Source organism: Numida meleagris, chromosome 1, assembly GCF_002078875.1.
Source record: "Numida meleagris isolate 19003 breed g44 Domestic line chromosome 1, NumMel1.0, whole genome shotgun sequence".
Classification (NCBI taxonomy): domain Eukaryota; kingdom Metazoa; phylum Chordata; class Aves; order Galliformes; family Numididae; genus Numida; species Numida meleagris.
This window is the reverse complement of record NC_034409.1, coordinates 33,271,092-33,280,109: the sequence shown is the minus strand read 5'-3', so window position 1 is coordinate 33,280,109 and position 9,018 is coordinate 33,271,092. Positions and strand designations below refer to the sequence as shown.

The window sequence follows — 9,018 nt, the reverse complement described above, 5'->3', positions numbered from 1 at the left end:
CAGCGCTTCCCTCCATCAACCAGCTGTCGTGGCCGTTAACAGAGGTAGGCAGAAGGAGGACAGCCCTTCGGGCTCCGACCCCTAATAAGACCACCTGCCGCCTCCCAGGCCAGCGAGAACGGACTCACCGGCACCGCTGGGGGAAGCCGGGCTTTCCCTCAGCCGAAGCCGCCGTAAGTGCCTCCCGTCTCCCTCTGGAGGGAGACACAGTCCAGCTTTTGGCTGCCGGCGCCGCCGCCTCCCTCCTGCCCCTGCCCTGCCCCTGGCCCCGCTCCTGCCCCGGCCGCGGCCCCGCTCACCCCCCAGGGGCGCTGCCCGGCCCCGCGTCCCCTTTCCGGCCGTCGCCCAGCGGGGTCCCGGGGGAGCGTGGCACCGCAGGGATCCGCTCCTTTCCGGCGGCCACGTGTGCGCGCGTGTGAAACTTGTCAGCCCCCCGTCCCGCTGTTAGGAAGGGAGGGGAGGGGAGGAGAGAGGAGGGAGAGCCGCGCGTGGGGCGGGCGAGACGGCGGCGGCTCAGCCCCGCTGTGCGCGGGCACTGGGGAGGCGGTGGGCGCTGCTGCGGAGCGCTCCTCGCTCAGACACAGCCGCGGGACCGAGCGGGCAGGAGACACACGGAGCAGACACGCGGCCGGGAAGAGACGGGCGTCCCCCGGCACGGCGCGCTGGGAGCTGCCCGTGCCGGCCCGGGGCCCCTCCGCACTCTTGCGCGGTGCGGAGCCGAGCGGAGCGCGCAGGCGGCTGCTGCTGCAGCAGGTGAAGCCCTCTCTCTCCGTTTACTTTTCCCAAGAGGGAGAAGGAGGCAGCAGGAGGGGGACGCGGCGCCGTGTGGGGCGGGCAGGCCAATCAGCGCCGCTGTAACGCAGGGTTCGCTGCAGGACGCGCCGGGTTTTCCTCCCATCTTCTGCCGCCGGGGCTGAATCGGGACCGCACGGACCGCCGGAGCCTCACCGGGCTTCAGGACTTCCTCACCCGCCGCTTCTCCGGCAGCGAATCCCTGTACTTCTCTTTTTTCTTTTTTTCTTTTTTAATACTCTTAAATCTTGCACGAGAAGCATTTCGAGTCCTCCCTCTTTCCCCACGCACTTAACACCCCCAGCGGCATCACCCCGCCGGATCCCTGCTTTCTCCCCGGGAGGCTGAGCCGAGCGGCGGGGAGCCGGGCGCGGAGCCGCTCCATGCCGCGGGCCGTGTGCCGGCGATGCCCGGGCGCTGAGGCCGGAGCTCCCCGCTGACGGGAGGCGGCCGAGCGCAGGGTGCTTCCAGCAGCGCGGAGCGGCCGCAGGTAGGTGTGAGCGGAGCGGGCGGTGTCCGTGCGCCGGGCCGGGAGGTGCCGCGGGGCCGGGCCGGGCTGCGGGGCGATGCCGGCCTCCCTCCCTCCCGCTGCCTGAAAGTTGGGGAGCGTGGCTGGAAGGGAGCCGCCTCCGCCGCTCCGGCCGCAGAACTGCGAGGTTTTGGTTGTAATTAGAGTTGGTTTTAGTGAGACAAACGGTTCTGCGGGGCCCACCGGTCTGTCGGCCCGGCGGTGTGGGTGGGGAAGGGGCCGCTAACTCCCTGCACCCCCGGGACGCGGGGTTTTGAGCAGCGGACGGCTGCAGGCAGAGGTTAACAGCGTGCAGTTCATTCGTGAATCCTTTAAAGAACGGGCTATGAAGGCATGGTTCGTGACTCCGTTTCCTTCTGCTTGTAACGCTCCCCGAGTTCTGGTGCAGGGTACGGAGCCTGTCTTGTTGTCCGCGTTGCTTCCCTTCCGTTTCAGTGAACTCGTTTACCACTAAATGTTAACAGGTTCTGTATTCTGCAGTGAAAAGGGTTTCCCCTTGCTCCATGCCATTCATGGCTCTGCAAGGCAAAGTTTTAACGTAACCCATGTTGTTCCCGTTGAACTGTAGGATCGGACACCCCTAATCTGTGCAAAGAATGTGGAGAAATATCCTACCTTGCCCTGTTAGGAGTTGCCAGACACATCTCTTGCAGTGTGCTTCATTCTTACCAGGAGTTAAAAATCATTGCTTGAAGCAATTTTAAATTATATGTGTAGTTACAGTTGTCTGTTTCCAGCATTTGCTCAGAGATAATCAGTATTTTTGGAAAGCATTGAGCACTTCACTGCTCCCACTCACCCTTGGTCGACTCCGGCTCTGCATTCACAGAACCGTGCTTCAGCTCCTGGAGAACCCTCAATCGGAATAATAAACACACTCAACCCCTATCCCTAGAAGCCCCATAAAACATTTGAGGTCTTGGGGTCTTCTGGCAGCACTGGATGCATTTAAATTACTATTGACTAAATGATAATTGCTATCTGGTCTCTCTGTTTCACCGAGTAGTTTCAGACATTAGCATTCAGCCTGCTACGTGTTTAATACTTTAAAGCTACTTTATGGGCTGATCTAAGTGAAGTCAAATTGATAAATTAAGATTATGTTGTGTAGCACAGAGTACACACAGAGGAGTAGTTCAGTGGCAGAGGGAGTGCAGCTCAGCTGAAGTTGGGAAAGTGCACATGGAGGCATTGTTATCAGGGATGGCAAGGGTTACATCGATTGTACTTTTGCCACAGTAATTGCACAGTCCTTTCATACCAATGCCTCTAAATTATTTTGGGCGTAATGAACAGTAGTAAAGCAATTCATAGAAATTTCATTATTAAAAATTTATTTGGGAGAGCTGATGCTGCTGAGGCAATATTAGAAGCCGTGTGCTTTTTGGTTTCACGGAGTCCCAATTCCCCAAACTACAGTACTGTCAATGTTACGAATGTAAACTCTCCAAGTGCCGTAATTTTAGAGGAGAGCTTTGCTCAACTAGTTGATTGCGGATCAGAGTTACTGTTCAGCGCTTTGCATGTTGTTTGAACATAAGGGGGTTCTCAAAAACATGCTATTAATTCTATACATGCTGTTGGCAGTGGCTGACTTTGAGATAAAATCTTGATTCCTGTCATACTGTTCTAATCAGAGAATGATGAGTAATGTGGCAGTGTCTGTTTATCATACTGGATACACGGGGTAACCCATTTCCCATCTCTCCATATGAGCAGAGGGATCTCAGCTGCACATGTAGGCTCTTGCAAGGCACTTGATAATTCTAGTAGGGAATACATGAATAACTAGTTCTGTACGGAAGTAAATAGATGTGTCTACAGATGGATGTTGGAGATTGCTTTACTGGCAAGTTGCAAAGTGATGATTCATTGAACCCTGTCTGGATTTACATAGAGCAAATAATACTTTACACTGAATTGTGGCAGCAGAAAAACATGTAGCAACCAAGAACTTTCATAATTTCATGGCAGGTGATGACAGGCTTGATAAAGGACCTCTTTACAAATGCAGGCTGTATGTTTCTGGTGAGAAAAACGTACTGTGGCATTTTTTTAGGTCTGAACATCTTCGCACATAAATTTATTGCTGGCTGTATTACTACTCACCAACGTGTGTAAAGCATAAATAGTGCATGAGCAGTATGATGCATTAATTATGTTGTGTGTTTTACTTACTATTAATAAGTAATAGAAAACTGAGGACTCATTATCCATGTTAAAGGAAATCACTGACTTCGGAAGACAAAAAAGTCACATTACCTAATACTCATCTACAGAAAAACATGATCCCCATCTTGAAAAATTATTCCAAATGATACAGCTATCGGTAAACAAGCAGTTCTATGTCCCTTTTTTAACTTCTGCAGTATTTTATTAGAAACGCTTCATTAAGTCATTCTGTAGCTGTTTGTTCACTGAAAATTAAAATAAAGATCAGGAAGTTTATACAGGAAAGCAATATTATTTCCTTTGTTAAGTACTGGAAGTTCAAACAACAACAACAAAAAATCCGTTAACTTCACTGTGTCAGAAACACTGAGTACTTTCTATTTTTGTGATTAACGGGTGGCATTTACTGTTGCAATTCATCAATGTATTTATTAGTCAAATGTCATCAAACAAAATAACTGAAAGCAAACAAAGACTTCGCAGTGATACAAAGGCTACAGCAAGTGAAGACTCTACAAATTTAATTAATTAGTGTTCAGTCTCATATTTACACATCTCATTTGAATGACACGTTTGTTGTCTTTCTCTCATTGATTTTCTGCTGTATTTCCAGATAATTCAGGTAGCAACCACTTTTCATTTGAAAACACATTTTCCATTTTCCCTTTGAAATGCTGTATTTTAAAGGGGTTGAGACAAAAGTTATGCTTCGATGAATATAACAGAAGGGTCCTCCCATGTCAGCAGAGCTGAACGCTGATCTGGCCCCATTCATGACCATTTTTATGTGTTAAGAGGGGCATCCTGAACTGATGTAGACTTTCATTGCTCCATTGAAGTAGTTGAAGTGCTGACATTTTAAACCAGCTGGAGATTTGCTCCATTATCTTTAGATCACTGAATTTAAGTGTGCACCTAAAAAGGATTTCAATTGCTTTTTTTTAGGGTGAGAAAACATTTACATACTATACTGGGCTTCACAGAATCCATTGTAAGTGGATTTGAAATAGTTTTGAAATACCCAAGTCCACTGTCGGAGCTATTTTAACAGAAAATTTGGCCCAGTTATTTAGTTTTGCGAGCTGTCAGTATATGCTTCTAAACACTCTTCATAACTAAGTCAGAATTATAAAATTAGACATGGGAATGAATGTGGAAACATCAACAACGTCATTCAGTGTTGAGTGCGATTTCCTTTTGCTATTGGTAGAACTTGGAAAGGTAGTAATTTCAGTGCTTCGATTCCCTATATGCCCTTGCAGCCATTTGTAGTTACCATAGAGAGTCAGTTATTTATCAAAAGAGAAGACAAAATAATAATGGCCACCTAATGTACTTTTTCTTACTGGTAGTGGAAAACAGTCACATTTTTTAAGATAAACAATTCAAGGCATTTTTATAGAGCTTCTTTCATGCAGCGTGTTTTGAAAAACACTTTCGAAGAAGAAAGAAAAAATAGACACAGTGCTTTACAGTACTAGTTATGGTAGAACACCATATACTTAGAAACGATGGGAAGAAGTCACTAAAAAAAAGCTTTCTTAGCTTTTTCTTGTGTTTCCTATGTTAGAATACCGATTTGTAGGAAGCATTGTAGCAGTAGCTATTGCTTGATGTAGCACTAGAAAATGTTTTCTATGGATTTGATCCCTCCCCCTTGCAGTATGGAAGCAATCGCATATATAATTGCATGCATAAAAATTAGGAAGTTGTGTTTGTCCCTTGTTTAAAGCTCATCAGACCTCGCAATCTGTACTGTGTTAATGGCTTACATATTCAAGCTGCCCCACTTCACATCTTGCTGATCTTGTAATAGGAAACCTGAACACAGGTCTCACAGCACCAGGACAGCGCTGTACACAGCCTCCTGTACTGCGAGCATCCCTCTAACAATGCCGAAGGGAGAGCCACTGGACAGGGCAGCACGCAGATGAAAGCAAATAGAGTTTTTTTTTTGACTGTGAGTTGTCTGGTAATCTTCTATACTTAAATCATGACTTGGAACTGAGGTGGTGGAAGGTGCTTTGGACTGCCAAACTTTGCAAATGAATAAATGCACAAGCACAGTTCAACAAACCCACTCAGCTATATAAATAACAAAGCAATCAAGAAATGGACTACTTAATATAAAATATTTTTTAAATAAATAACCAAATCTTCATTGTTGGTTGCATGTTGGTCTCTTGCTTTGTGGAATATTTCTTGCCTCTGTTGCAATATTACCATCCACTATTTGAAGATCAAGCACTGGACTAGATGGACCACTGGCTTGATCTGATTAAGCAGTTTCCTTTTTGAAATGCAAGGAGGTGTAATTGCAGCACTGTATATTTTAACTGGCTTGTTAGAACCAGACTGCAATTGTCTTGTGTTCTGTTTTTGCTTTCTTTTCTTTTTTCCCTAAAAAAAAAAAAAAGAAAAAAGAAAAAAGCAAGATATAATACGTCCTAAAATAAATCTCTCAGTAACATGCAGTCTCACACCAGCTCCTTTGGAGACAGGAGCACAGACCTGACAGGTCTCTCACATTTGCACTGCCGCTCTCGTATCGGCTTTTTCTCTCCTGCTCCCCCCACTGCAGTTTCTGCATTATATATTGATAAAGTGGAGCCGTGGCTCTGCTCCATCTCACTACAACCTGGAGGGCTGTGCGGTGTTTGGCCCTGTCCTTGTGCCTGTCTGACTTGCTGTGCCATGAGATGGGTCAGGGGATGTAGTGCTGCCCCTGGATCACGAAATGGCTTTGTGTGTCCATCTGAGCATCTCCACGGGGCACTCTTCTTGGTTGCGGTCTCTGCCTGTGACTTCTCCCTCACCATATGAAACCACATATGTCAAACTTGGGACACATATGTCCCAAGGCCTCCGAGATGCAGGCTGAGGTTAGGGGCCTTCATCATGGCCGTGCAAATGGGAGATCTGTGAGCACTGTGTTAGAACTGTGCAGTTCTTCATCCCCTTTCAGTTGAGACTTCTTGGTGTTTGCTCCTGTGTAAGATATCCGTTTGGCATTTTGAATTCCAGACTCAACCATAATTCATTGTTAGCTGTTGTATTGTTGCACTTAATGACACTGCAAAGTATGTCACGGTGGCTTGGTGGCTCTAGGGAAAAATAATGGCATTCTGTGCTGTTGGTATGTAGCAGACTGACTGGGATTTGGATCTTTTCCAGTAATGGATGAGAGTTAGTGTTATCTGAAGCTTGTTTCATGGTTTGTCTAAAATGAGTTAGTAGTCTTAGTCTGTTTTTTACTGTAGAACTGACCAGACCATAAAAGTCACCGCTGGCAAAAATGAGGATGTGCACCTGCTGTGTGCACAGCGAGGCAGAAACTGAGCTCTGATCAAGCAAGGCATTTCAGCTGCAAGCATGTGGCTTCAATGGGACTAGTCAAATTAATTATGTGCTTGCAGACTTTTCTGAAGGGAACTTGAATAAATGTTGCCAACTGCTTGGAGAGATCCACGTTGAATGCATGTGGGTGGGGTGCTGCTGAAATGGCTATGTTTGTGTCTGTATTCTGGGTACAAATTCAAGACTTGAGCTTTGTTTCTATGGGTTGTCAGCCCGACACCTTCTGTAAACATTCATTTCTCTTATCTTCTGAACAGAGACTATATAACAGCAGGTGATGTTCAGAAAGATGCTGCAAATACCTGCCCTGTATTATAGTACTAGAAACTACGATTACAGTCATGTGATTCTTCAAATGTGAAGTTACTGGTGTAGCACTGAAGTAAAATATCACTTTCTGACAAAGTATATCAGGCTGTGGTATTCCTGCAAGAAATGAGGTCATGTTTAAAGCTTAACTGCAGAAAAAAAGACCTATTTCTGTGCCATGGCAGTGGAACAATACTCTCTCTGCACTGTGCTACCTGTGTTTATTTAGCTTTGATTTTGTTTTCTTTTTAATCTATATATTGTAACAAATAAGCTATACTTAAGTAAGGTGGTAAATTTTATCTTGATATCTGGTAACAGTAGTAAATAAAGTGAGATAAGTTCTCGTTTATAAGCTTACTGGAATCAAAACAAGAAAAATTGTATTTGTATGCTAACATAACAAGCTATAAATTCAGATATGTTGTTATCAGCCAATATGGTTAATGTTGCCTGACACTTCTTCTTATATGATCCTGCTTTTTTCTGTTCAATCTAAAACTATTAAGGAAATCTCTTACACTGGGATTAAGATAATACTTCAAACACACTGCTGCCAGAGCACCCATACCTTCTTAACCAAGGCATTGCACTTAACCAAGGTACTTGCTCTAAGAAATGTAGCTGTCAACCCAGGTGCTGGTTGAGCTCCAGCCTTAGGGGATGTGTTTCTTCCCCATGAGGACAATGAATGTGCATTCATTCTCCTTTATGGCAAAATTATTGTATTATATTCTATTTTTAATTATATTTTGATAGAAGTATTCCTTTACCACATAAATCATCTTGTGGTCAAAAAGAACTGTGGGCAACTTTCTTCCTCTTCTCAGATGCACGTGCTTTGTCTGGGAATCTGAGCCCATGTGCAGTAGAGCTCCACACATCACTCTTTTAGATGATGGTATAAGAATGTATGGGGCTTTAACTGTCATGTTTGTGAAGGCTGGTATGGGCTGCATGGCCTGATCTTGTTGCGACTGTGCAATTGCACCGCTGCCTTCCCCCATTCTGATCACGCTTGCATCCTCTCATATAGTTGTTGGGGTCACTGCTCATGTGTAAATGTACTAGGAGGAAGTTTAGCTTAGCTTAGCCTTTCTGAGCTTTCATTTTGAGGGTATGATGTAATTTTTTATTTTTGTTTTTACCAGTGTAATTATTCCTAAATGTTTCAGAATTTCTTTGGAGTTGCTTTGATTTGTTGCATCTGTTATGAATACAGATTTGATGTCTGGCAAATACACACTTGACACTCTTATAAAATAAAGTATGCTTTTTAAAACATACTCGGAGCAATCGGTACACAACAGTTACCATGCTTTCTTGTAAAAAAAAAAAATATATATATTTATATATAATTGCTAATTATTCACCTATATGAATTCTAAGTAAAAGCCCATGTGAGAAAAGTGCTGACACTGCTATCACTATAGCTGCATGAATGCCCTCTCTTCAGTAATCTTATTCTCATTCCCACTTTGAAATTTAACTTGCAGTAATGACACTTGTATTCCCCTCTTCCTCATCATCCACCCAGCCACTCATAACCTAACTTTTTCTCCTCTAGTTCTCCTTGCCCTTCCTTTTCTTTTCACTGTTCACCTCATCTGCATTAGTGTCATATGATCTTTCGGAATGTCAAGAAAATGCAGTCTGCAGTCAGCATTACCAAATTGCTTTCCTGCCAGAGAACTCTCTTTTCATATGCCATGACCCATCATCTCACAGTTAGCTGCAAGTCATTCTGATTCCCAAATTTACAGTATATTTTCTATTTAATGAGCTATTAAACATTATGCACTTTTTAACTTCATCTTTTCTGACTAACTACATTCCTCCTGATAATTATAGCTTTAGAA

General features: G+C 44.7%; 1 protein-coding gene across 3 annotated transcripts in view; it reads left to right on the top strand.

The window, feature by feature from the left end:
- Window positions 512–9,018, top strand: part of FAM19A2 (family with sequence similarity 19 member A2, C-C motif chemokine like) — a 183,375-nt gene continuing 174,868 nt past the window's right edge. For all 3 annotated transcript variants that reach the window (XM_021385044.1, XM_021385042.1, XM_021385043.1), the window contains exon 1: window positions 512–1,282. The gene's annotated coding sequence lies outside the window, so the exon portion shown is untranslated. The remainder of the gene's footprint in view (window positions 1,283–9,018) is intronic.